Genomic DNA, 8,206 nt, shown 5'->3' with positions numbered 1-8,206 from the left:
ATACCGGGGTAAACAAAAGATTGAAGAAGCCGCGATTTCCTGTCCTCTGCTCATTGATTGGTGGATGGTCCCCTGGGACTCCACCCATCGACGCTATAAAATGTCGTTACACCCATTTTAGTGACTTGTTTAAGTATGTCACCCCAGAGGTCGCTGTTTTTTTGTTTTCATTTCGGCAAATTCACTGCGAGAGCGACTAAATACTTCTAATACTGTCGCCTGTTTCGATGTTATTCCGTGGCGTGAGAAATAATACATATGCCTACCACCCCAATTAATAGCAACCACTCTGATAGCAACATGTTAATCCATGACATTGAGGTATGTCTCCAGTAGGCATTGCCTTCTGCTCAATTCTATAATAATAATTCTATCCTACATTTTGTCACTTCACTTATATGCACTGTAACTTTGTAACCTACGTCACTACCACTGCAACAAATAAATTGGGGCGTATTATGGCAATACTACTACTAAATCTATTTGAATGCATGATTATGTATATCTGTCCACTGGAGGGCAGTGACACGCTGAGATTTGGTCCGTCATATTAGTTCAGCATGCTGTATAATGATTACAATAAAATACTGAGTGGCGAGTGCGATCAAATTACATTAGGCTACAGGTAGGCTGGCTGTGTATAATTAGATTATTTTTTTACGTGTGTGAATTGTGAAACAGCTAGGCAACAGCATTAATTAGGCTAGCACGACCCTGACCAAGCATGTCAGGGTTTTGTGCTAAAACTTTTATCTAATAACTTGTGTCAGGTTTGATTGATTGATTGAAGTATTTATTAACAGATTGGAGAATTACAGTACATTTCAAGCACAACCCATTACAAAACTGTTAACTGTGGACAACACCATAAAGCATTACACTTGTTTACAATAGGGTCCACCGTGTTCAATTCATCATAACATTTACAAAAAATCACAAATCAATGTCTCTTCTGTGCTTGTACCTGTGCCCAGCGTGGAAACCCACAGTTACACCCCCCCCCCCCCCCCCCCCACCCACACACACACACACACACACACACACACACACATTGTGTCAGTTAAATGATTCAAAACGGAGTGAATAATATCTGTTTGAATATCAAACAGGGCGATCGGGAGGCAAACGCACTTTCTCTCAACTCCTCCCTCCCCTTGATTGTGCCCTCCCTTTAATTCTAGCCCTCTCCTGTGTTCAGTCTGCAGCAAATTGATAGTTGTAACATTTCAGCTCCAATGCTTCTTTCCTTGCTTGCATTTCATTGCGAATGCTTTATTTCTGTTAAGGCAACGCACCGTTTAGGCTTTTATATATTTTTACCGCGTTTTGTTTTGATTTCGCTCCGCATTCACACCAGGGAGGGATTTTATTTTTAAAACGAGCAATTCGTCTTACGTCAGTATCAGTAGCTACACGAGGAGACTGAATTTGTAGCTATCTATTTTTGACCAGAGCGGACAGGTAAGAGATGTCTGTCTGTCTGTCTGTCTGTCTGTCTGTCTGTCTGTCTGTCTGTCTGTCTGTCTGTCTGTCTGTCTGTCTGTCTCTGGCATGTAATAACAATGTTATTATCTATTCTAGGCTACATATGTATTTTAGCTATCTATGTAGAAGCCTGTGTGGGAGTTAGAAATGCTTCTCTCATCGTGCCTGTTGCTCTAAAAAAGGTTCAGCTTCTATTATTAACTATCACAATGCAGCACAGCAGTGAGAGTGATAAATTTACATTTGACAGGTTTTGATTCCAGTGTAGCCTACGTGAGACCTGAAGCGACCTGACCTCTACGCTGCTCTGATTAAATGTAAAGGTTATAGTAGAACATGACAAGGAGTTGTTATATTTGTTGACAAATGTGCATTTTGTCTGCATAAAAATATATGCATAGTCTATATATTTGTAGCGTTTACCAATATTATCTTATACCATTGTCACAATTAAGTAAAGTCCGTTGATTGTTGTTACATTTGAGCTACAGATAGGCTATAATATATAATAATTCATAATTTTAGGTTCCGGGCTATTTCTAATTTATATAATATTATTGTTGCTTGCTTGAAAATATAAATAGACTTAGATATATTTAGGCTACGCTACGTACTTCCTGGTTCACTTGTAATCTCTGATTTATAGCACGACTTGGTGTCGCTTGCCGACAAGAACAGAACAGATTGGATATACAAGCTCAATGCGTCGCACTGCGTTTAGCAATTCTGTCCGATATAGGCCTATAGGCTACTACACTACACTCATGCACTCAGTGTTATTATTAGGCTACTTGGTAAAACAAACATATGTTTGCCACTTTTCCTATCATATAGTACAAGTGAATAAAGTTTGTAGCCTACCTACATATGAATGAACCAATACCTAGCTGAGAATAATAGGCTACTGTATTATTGCCAAGCCATTGCCAGTTCGTGCATTACAGTTGGAAGCGATTCCACATTGTCTTGGCTCATTTAACAGCACAATGCGAGTCTAGACTCGATTTTATATTTTCCTGCGGGCTGTGGACTCTGCACCATGCAGTCTGTGTAGTTTTATTTTAATCAATATAAACAATTCGCGCGTGTGTGCACACACACACACACACACACACACACACACACACACACACACACACACACACACACACACACACACACACACACACACACACACACACACACACACACACACACACACACACACACACACACACACACACACACACACACACACACACAACCTGTCCTCATTTACCCCCTGCTGGCTTGCACGCCAAGCTGCCTGGGTGGGACGTCATGCTTTTTATGGAGCAAATAAAACCTCCCTGACTGATAATGTAACTCTGTGTTAACATGCTTGGCTGCATGCTTTATATTGATTCAGCCAGTATCTAATATTGTTCACAAAATTGACTTCATCATTTTGTGTGTGTGTGTGTGTGTGTGTGTGTGTGTGAGTGTGTGTGTGTGTGTGTGTGTGTGTGTGTGTGTGTGTGTGTGTGTGTGTGTGTGTGTGTGTGTGTGTGTGTGTGTGTGTGTGTGTGTGTGTGTGTGTGTGTGTGCGTGCGTGTGCGCGTGTGCGTGTGCGTGTGGTTGTGGTTGTGTAGGCCTACTGTATATTATCCTGCATGGGCTTATGGTGGTCAAAGTTGAGTTGTCATGGGGTTTTTTATGGGACATTAAGTTTACACTATAGCTACTACTATAACTATAGCGTATTTAGATTTAATATATATTGGACGTGTGCTTTATTTCTTCAATAGGCACCGTGCATGGAACTTTAATGACCTGAAATAAGGATTACATATACTTAACCTAATTACTTTGTGCTCACCCCCAGGCTAGTGTATAGGCTGTTACTCATTGGGATTCATAGGGGGAAAAACGTTTAAATTAGCCCCATTCTTACCATGTGCTTTTATAATCAATTATCCTGTTGCTCTCGCTGTTCCTTTCAGAACTGGAGCCAATACAATACAACACAGCATATCCCATCACACCAGCTATTCTTGGAGAGAACAAACACTGCTGTTCATACTGTATAGATTGTTGTTCATTCTTGTGGCCATGCAGTGCATCATTGTGTTATTTATTGTGCCTTTGTCATGACTCAGAACAGGAATGGGTTGACCGGGGTTTGGGCATGTGCAATTTTCAGCCTGCCTGTTGTCAGAACCTGTGAAGATCTAGGCCACTGATTGATTGATTGATTTATTAACAGTTTGCAGAATTACAGTACATTTCAAGTACAACTGGTTTTCAACATGGGTTCCGGGGACCCCCAGGGGTCCTTGAGGGGGTTCCACAGGGTCCCCATGTGCAGCTAAATGATTGATAGTTAAGATAAACCAAATTGACTATTACAGATTTACGTGATTGTTTTACAGTGTTGATTGGGGTCCCAGAGATAAAAATCATATCAAATGGGGGTCGGTGGACGGTGGCCTCATCAAATGCATAGGCCTATCAAACTTGTGGTTCTTTAAATGAAAAAGATTCAGAATCACTGATCTATAATATAATATGCTTCTCTGGCTTTCCCCAATACATAAAACTAATTTCCAAAACACATGTCTGGTAAATTTAAACTATATGTTCTCAACGACTTGCTGTGTTCATCTATGTTCGCAGGCTTTTATCAAATCACTCAGCGTTTGCTATTAGGGCATCACTTCCCAGCAGCGACAGCTTTATTGGCATATGGCTATCTGTTAGTGTGGGCTGATAAGACGCAGCAAGGTTGTTGTGCATGTCGGTGGCACCTAGCCTGATACTACCCATAATGCAGACGTCAGCTCTGGGAGGAAGGTTACACTGTCATGTAGCCTAGCAGTGCACCATATCTGATGAGGGACGCAGTACACTGACTGGAGTCAATATGGCCTCCCCCTATACCCAACCCCCCCTTCACACTACACACACACACACACACACAGGTTTCCTATCCATTGCATCCCACCTACACCATATGACCTCTACTTTTTCAGTGGACTCCACCTCTTTGCAGACACCACCTGGAGGACAGAGCGACCATGTAACCATGTTTATTATTCTCTACATGCCATCCGTTGGTTTATAAATTATTATCAATGTCAAACTGATTCAATGGGTCATAACAAGCCTGTCAATAATAGAACATTTTTGCATTGATGCATTGGCCTTATTATTACATAGTAGTGCAGCTGAAGGTTTTGCTGGAATTTCGTCGGTACACGACACGTGTATTATAAGTTATTAATTAATTGATTGCTTGTGCATTGTATGTAGTGGTAGGGCAGCAATGGCAGAAGCTTATTCCTACATTTTTATGCTGCAAAAGATGAAACCCATTTATCACTGTAGAAGGACAAAACTGAGAGGTGCTCACTGCTGTGTGTGTGTGTGTGTGTGTGTGTGTGTGTATGTGTGTGTGTGTGTGTGTGTGTGTGTGTGTGTGTGTGTGTGTGTGTGTGTGTGTGTGTGTGTGTGTGTGTGCGTGCGCGCACATTTAAAACTGTTTGTAGCAATTGATCATATTCACTCATTCATTGTCTTTTCTCCTGTTTCAAACTTTCACACAATCATCTTTACATTTTACTCTTCTTTTTTCTTCTTTTGTATTTTTTTCCCGTGCAGGGGAAGCAGGTTCATTATGGTTCCTACCCCAGAATCACTCCGCACATAGTAAATCATTGTGACATGTAGTATTGTGTACATTATGTTTGAAAAATCACACCCGTGTGAACTGAGTGGTGCAACTCCCCTCTCCCCCGCCGCCGCCCCAAAAAAATGTTTACATTTTCTTAGCTAAAATAGTAGGTTTTTAAAAGACATTTTGCAACAGGGGACCCCAGCCAGAAGATCTCTTTGAAAAGTTTGTGGTTCCCGTTTTTATTGAGCAATGAATGGTAGCTAATGTTTTTCCCCCTGAATGAAATAGTTTTATTTTGGAATGATACATGTTCTCTAAACACAGTGAAATCCCGCTAGTATTATGCTAGTGGTTATATTGGCCTACTGCTGCTAAATAATTCACGGACAACTACGCCGATTAGTCCCATGAGGTGCTTAAAGAATATAGTCAAATCAAAAAGCCTTGGTGAGACCACTGTGCATGTTTTATCTGACACAGAGTATGAATAATGCATGAAGTTGTCATTAAAAAACCCCAGCTTTTCTACTTTTTTATTTCACTATTTTGCAGGAGCAGCTCAGTCTCACTGGATAACAAACAGAATTGTCAGGAACATATTTGGCCATGACAGTGTGCTCTCTCTCTCTCTCTCTTGTTGGATTTGTGAACATGTTCGAAACAAACACATTGGTTGAAACAATTGAAAGCACAGAGTCATGATGACAGCGTGGATCAGCAGGCCGGAAGGTCGTTGAGGGCCCTGCGTGTCTATTCAGAGAGACAGGATGCAGTATAGACCATAATGCTTCTGGAGAAGAGCCAGTGTCCACTGAGTAACTTTCCTGGATTCTGCTGGTGTTTCTGCTACCGGGAGAGATGATTGTGGGGGGGGGGGGGGGGGGGGGGGTCAGGGTTGCGTTTGAGAGTGTGTCGTGGAAGGTTTTGATGAAGCGTTGCATATTGCTGTGCTGCGCTCTTAAGCATGCGTAAGGCAACGGCTGCTGATGCTGATGATCTGGACCCGAATGCGGGATTTCTGAGGAAACTTTCTATCGATCTGTAGGTAGACTGGGAGGGGAAGACAGAGACAAGAATTGCAGTTAAGCAGGCAACGCAATCCTGTACCCTCTTCATTCTGCCAATGTGTCTTTGTTCTTGTGTTTTAAGGTGGGTGCATCATCATTCAACCACCACCTCCATCCCCGCCCTCCCATCCCTCTCTCCTCTTTCTCTCCTCCTCTCTCCCTCTTTCTCTTTCTCTCTCTCCTCTCCACTGCAGTGTTCTCCTTCTGGGCTGTCTATATGCGCACTCTCTTGCACACAGACACCCCCCCCCCCCCCTCCCCCTCTCCACCACCATCTGTGTCTGTCGCTATGAGACACAGGAACAGATAATATCTCCTCTTCCTCCGCCTCCTCCTCCTCCTCCGCCACCACCTCCTCTCTTGCTGCTACCCTTTTGTTTATTCACGTTGTGTATGAATCATGTATTGTGTTTGTTTTCTGTGATGGGTATAGCTCTCCTCTCTCGTCTCTGTTTTGTGACGTCCAGTCTGAGCACAGTCCAGACATTAAAGTCTTCAGCAATATGCTTTAATAACAGCTTGCTGTGCTCCTGTGTGTTTAAGGTTGTTGAGGTAACCACCTTACTGGTTGTTATCGGTATTCTGTCACTGTTCCCTCTGCAGAGAATCTCGGCTCCAGTGAGACATGATGTAGTTTATTCCCCCGTCCGCCCAGCCACTCAGTAGGTCATCAGATAAGACTGACTTTACCTTTGTTTTCATCATAGTATTGTATTGCCATATGGTGTATTTGTTTATGTTATTGTGTTTATGATGTGTGTTGTATCGTGTTGTGCTGCAGTGCTGCGTCCAATGCTTAACTTAAACCCCTTGGGGAGAACAAAGTGAAACGTGAATCGTATATGTTGAAGTGACTCCCGACTTTGGAGAGACAAAGCTGTGTGTGCCAGTGTGTTGGAGTTGTGCAGTTTGAAACGTGGGCATGTGGGCTCAGCCATGACAGGCTGTGCCAGAAAGAGAGAGAGAGGCTTGGAAGAAACACTGATGCCTGGGTGGAGGAAGGGAGGAGCTCTAGTGGAACCTCCGCTGTGATTGGTTAGGGGTGTATTCTGCCTAGCCTTCAGGGCTCCGTCTGATTGGCTGTGGCCGAGCGACGAGTGCAGCAGCAGCTGCAGTTGTAAAAAAGAAGAAAAAAGAAACTCTTCCATCTCTCCCTTCCTGGTCTCGCTCCCTTTCTTCTTCTACTCTTTATATTTATAACTGTTGTTGTAGTGGATCCCGCTGCAGCAGCCTGTTTCAGTTCAAGGGCGTTGCTTTTCCATATTCCAACATGATTCATGTCAAGTTGGTCAATTACTTTCAGCTCAGGAAAGCTCAGGGGAGTGGAAATGATGTCTCCCTCTCCCTTGCCTGAGATGCTCTCCATCCTCTCTCTCTCACTCTCTCTCTCTCTCTCTCTCTCTCTCTCTCTCTCTCTCTCTCTCTCTCTCTCTCTCTCTCTCTCTGTCTCTCTCTCTCTCTTTCTTCCTCGCTCTCCCATCCTGTATCACTTAATCAAGACGTAGCTTGCCCTTTCCTGTTCATTGCTCTCTCTCTCCCTCCCTCCTGCATGCTCTCCTCTATTCGTTTCTCCTCACATTTTTATTCACTCCCGCCGCCTCTCATTATGCTGGGTTTACTGGGAGCTGCTCATTCTCGGACAATACATTTTTAACTTCCACATCTCTTTTACATCTATTTTAACATTATCCCTTTGTTGCTGTCCCACAGGGTTGGTTTTGAGGACATGTGGATTGGTCGTCGAGGACGATGACAGCAGAAGGCTAACAGCAGGTCAGGACACCAGAGCATAAAGGCATGAGAAAAAGACTGAAACAAGAGAGGAAACTACTGTAAAGTGCCTACTGTGAGTGGCTGCGGTTTGTCTGCGGAGGCGTTCATCTCCTACGCTGACTCTGCATTCAGCTCCTCCCCTGAAGCAGCCTGCCGAGGTGACAGCAGGGCAGAGTGCTCTGTGTGTGTGTGTGTGTGTGTGTGTGTGTGTGCGTGCGTGTGTGTGTGTATGTGTGCATTTGTGTTT

At 43.4% G+C, this 8,206-nt stretch overlaps 1 protein-coding gene across 7 annotated transcripts in view; it reads left to right on the top strand.

Moving 5' to 3' along the window:
* Window positions 1–1,211: 1,211 nt before the first annotated feature.
* Window positions 1,212–8,206, top strand: part of mbnl3 (muscleblind-like splicing regulator 3) — a 25,393-nt gene continuing 18,398 nt past the window's right edge. For 6 of the 7 annotated variants that reach the window (XM_079503841.1, XM_079503839.1, XM_079503842.1 and 3 more), the window contains exons 1-2: window positions 1,212–1,461; window positions 7,897–8,206. The exon at window positions 7,897–8,206 is cut by the window's right edge and continues 892 nt beyond it. The gene's annotated coding sequence lies outside the window, so the exon portion shown is untranslated. Of the gene's footprint in view, window positions 1,462–6,789; window positions 6,849–7,896 lie in introns of all 7 variants that reach the window. The other variant, XM_079503837.1, reaches the window with a different exon arrangement.

The sequence above is a fragment of the Electrona antarctica genome (genome assembly GCF_951216825.1).
Source record: "Electrona antarctica genome assembly, chromosome: 1".
Lineage (NCBI taxonomy): Eukaryota > Metazoa > Chordata > Actinopteri > Myctophiformes > Myctophidae > Electrona > Electrona antarctica.
The sequence above is the reverse complement of the archived record's forward strand: the minus strand, read 5'-3'. Positions and strand labels throughout refer to the sequence as shown.